The following is a 4,289-nucleotide window of genomic DNA, read 5'->3' as shown; positions in this document are numbered from 1 at the left end:
TACAAAAAGCTGTAAATATTTAATGTGTGCAATTTGATGAATTTGGATATAAGCCTTGAAGCCTTCATCATAATCAGTGCCATAAACATATCCATCTTCTCCAAGGTTTCCTCCCATCCTCTTAATTTATTATTTTCTTTGTGATAAGAGCACTTGACATAAGATCTATGCTCTTGGCAAAATTTTAAATATATACAGTATCATTGACTATAGACACTATTCTGTATGGTAAATCTCTAGGACTTCATCTTGTGTAACTGAAACTTTGTACCCATTGAATGATGATACCTCTCTGTTTTGCCCTCACCCCAGGCTCTGAAAACCACCATTCCTCTCTCTGCTTTGATGAGTTTGACTATTTAGGATTCTTCAGATAAGTAGTATCATATAGTATTTGTCCTTCTGTATCTAGCTTATATCATTTAGCATAATGGTCTCCAGGTTTATCCATGTTTTTACAGTCAGCAGGATGTTCTTCTTTTAAGGCTGAATAATATTCCATTGTGTGTATATGTGAGCATGCATGTGCGTGTGCATATGTGTGTGTAACATTTTCTTTTCTTTTTTTTTTTTTTTTTGAGACAGTGTCTTGCTCTGTCACCCAGGCTGGAGTGCAGTGGCACGATCTTGGCTCACTGCAGCCTCTGCCTCCCAGGTTCCAGCGATTCTCCTGCCTCAACATCCTAGGTAGCTGGGATTACAGGCATGTGCCACCACACTCGGCTAGTTGTTGTATTTTTAGTAGAGACAGGGTTTCACCATGTTGGTCAGGCCGGTCCCGAACTCCTGACCTTGGGTGATCCACCCACCTCAGCCTCCCAAAGTGTTGGGATTACAAGTGTGAGCCACTGCGCCCGGCTGTAACATTTTCTTTGTCCGTTCATCCATCAAGGGACACTTAGGTTGTTATCTGTGTCTTGGCTATTGTCAATAATGCTGCAATGAACATGGGAGTCTGGGTATTTCTTTTTCTACTGCCTCCCTCCATTCTACATGTCAGTGGAACTGGCTGTTTGTCCAAAAATTAAGGAGGGGAGAAGGGGGTATAGTGGGATATGAAGGAGGAGAGACATCATAGGTAGTGTTCAGGTATGTATATACTCTGGCTTTGGATACATGACAATAATTTTCTTTTAAGCAAAGGCAATGTCAAAAGAGGTTACAAAGACCCACTGGAAAAGGAGAAAAGTTTTGCTTCATGAAAAGTCCATGGAGTCAATCTTTACTTACTCTCAAGTTATTCCTGCAGAGTGAATTCTTTACTTTAGGTGCTTGATGCTCAGTAAATTGTGAAACTCTTCCCCCTCTGCATGTAGGCATTAGAGACTTTTGGAGATGCATCCAGAATTTATGAAACTCCTCAGCAATCAAATAATAATGATAAATTACGTGGTTGCTTTAGTGCCTTGATGACCTTGTAAGACAACCAGGGGAAACAGAAACTAACATGCCCAGCTAGACCAGGAACTTCATTAGAGCAACATGGCTATTTTCCTACCAGCTGACTTATTTTGTCAGGTTATAACCTTGATTCTGGAGATTCACCCCCGCGCCATCCCCCGCCACCCTATTCTCTCACACAGACTCCCTAACACACACATACATACAACTCAGTTCTAATGTGGATGCAAAAATCATTTTATAATGTTTATAGAATATAAGGGCAGTTGACTGAAGGTGAAACATTCCTTCTTTTGGACAGACTCAGGGGAAAGCTGCATGGTTGAACTTTGCTTGTGTGCCACCCCTGCCCATGTGCCACTGAATTTGACTGGAGTACCTGTGATGGTGGTTACCTTCCTGCTAAGTCTTCACCTGCTTCCAGAGTTCACTGAGTGCACCTGAGTAGCTCTCTTCACCCGATTTAATTATGCCAGCCTTCAAGAGTCCCTTGGCCTTCATCCTCCCTGTGTTTCATGTATTGGAATACCCTGCAGGAAACTGAGTCCTAAGAAACTGTCAAGATCTTGGCCCTTGAGCCTTGTTTCTGCCAGTAGCCCTTTGAATGAACTGCAACTCAGGGGATAGCCTGGCCTTTTTGCAAAGGCTGGCTTTCCAATTAAATAGCAGAGTTTTGTGGTTAGAGTTGAGAGCTCTGAGATTTCATACCTGTGTCAGTAATCCCTAGGAAATGCACAATATTGACCTCTTTCACTTATTTTCTTATAATTTCCATTTCATCATGACTCGAAGGCAACACAGGTAATGCATTTCTGGGGAATTATTGTTGTTGGTAAGTAGCTGGAATCATTCAGATTTTTGCATTGTTCATCGCATCTTGCCCAAGTTGTAGAGTTATTTTCCTGAAATATTTAGTAGACCCAGTGTAGCCAAACAGCTGAGGTATTAAGTTTACTTAGTCAAACCAAAAGGAAAAGAAAACTACCTATATCTGGAAGCATTGTTACATAGTAATTTAGTAGGTAAGCGCTGGATTCAAACTGCTTGTATTCAAATCTTGGCTGTTCTACTTACTGTCTGTATAAGCTTTCTAAGTTACTTAACTTCTCTGTGCCTCAGTTTTCTTATCTGTAAAATGAAAAGAATACTATACTCACCTCATAGGGTGATTCTGATAATTACATAAATTAATTCATATAAAACGCTTGAAACACTGCCTGGCAGATGGTAAATGCTCCAAGGATGCTAGTTCTTATTATACCTAAAGCTAATCTTGAAGTGCTCTGCACTACTTGCCCCTGAAGAAAATGGACATAATGGAAAAAATATTGGACAAATAGGAGTTCTGTGTTTCATTGCTGCCACCATCTACTACATAGCTATATGATTTGGAGACAATCTTAGTTTCGGTTACCTGATCTGTGAAATTGGTATAATAATGTTTCCCTTAGCAACTGTTCAAACACATGCATTCACGAGTACACATACACACATGCTCACATTCAATGATAAAGAGATAATTAAGTTAGAATACAGACTTTAAAAATCTGAAATTACATGAGGCATTTTGCAGATATGGTGATCTGTTGCCATGTATACTATGTATACTTAAGCTATAAAAGAGTCCCAGAACAAAATAGATTAATACTTTTATATCTATATGGTATTTTATGGTTTTCAAATGAGATAGGCCATCTTGTATTTATCACAGCTGGCTATATCTGGCTATTGCAAGCCTTTAGGATCTAGGGACAAGTTGTTTGCATATTTTATTCACAGTCTAGCAGAGAGTGTACACTCGGTAAATATTAAATGGAAAAAATGTATTTTACACAAGTGCAATCAATCTAATGAGACAGCAAAGATGCCTCAAAAATGGTCTTTAAATAGTTTTTTAGCAAGTGGTTAATGTTGCTGACTTTACATAATGTCAGGGGCCTATGATAATTTAGGTCCCAAACAATTTGAAATTCGTACTGGACACATCTTTAGAGTCTGTGATATGAGTCACCAAGGGAAGTAATAGCCCAAACCTTTGGGGCTTGGGATTGCTTATCTCAGATATACCTTATCATTAACAAGAGAGTAGGCAGTGAGTCTTATGGCTCTCCATCTGTAAAGAGTCAAAAGAAAATTGTTACATTGAGTGCCCAGTTAGTACTTAAGTATATGAATGATTAAGGCCTTGGAAGGGGATATGTGTTTAAATGTTAAGCCAATTCAGATATGATACTTCTCATTAATGATGGAAAGGAGGGCTAGAATGCACCTTCCAATAACAATGGGGAAGACGAGTCTGTTGCTTTTGTAATCACTGAAGCTTTGGCTGTAAAGCACTTGCAGAAATAAAAAGTGCCATGAAAATCTTTAATAACTGTTACAGACACAATGCTCTCAATAACAATTGTTGCATACACTACTGGCAATTGACCTTTCTTAGGGTATTAATTTAGTGTCTAAATGGTTTAAGAGGGAAAGAAGAGCATGTAAGATAAGAGCACAAGACTATGTAAAATGCACACATTAATTGTCCTAACAATAACACAAAAGGTCCCCTAGATGTTTGGCTCTTTCTTTTCAATGACTACAGGATATTGAAAAGAAATACAGGTTTTTTATTAGATAAAGGTACTACCAGAATGTTTGCATTTAAACCTTTAAGTGCAGCTATTCCTTCTTCATGGTACAGAATCTTTCATTCAATACTTACTCAAAAGCCTATTTTTATTTTCCTAAGCTATGGTTAAGTAATAGTAAGTGCTTGAGAAAAGAAACTCCTTAGCCTTGATTTGTGGAATTATGGTCATATACTATTAAAAAATTCACAAGTTGAGAAAACAATAGCCAGATGTAGAATATATGTTAGTGGATTTTTTTTTTTTTTTTTT

Source organism: Rhinopithecus bieti, unplaced genomic scaffold (genome assembly GCF_001698545.2).
Source record: "Rhinopithecus bieti isolate Rb0 unplaced genomic scaffold, ASM169854v2 scaffold_5781, whole genome shotgun sequence".
In the NCBI taxonomy this organism is placed as follows: domain Eukaryota; kingdom Metazoa; phylum Chordata; class Mammalia; order Primates; family Cercopithecidae; genus Rhinopithecus; species Rhinopithecus bieti.
Note: the sequence above shows the minus strand (reverse complement) of the source record.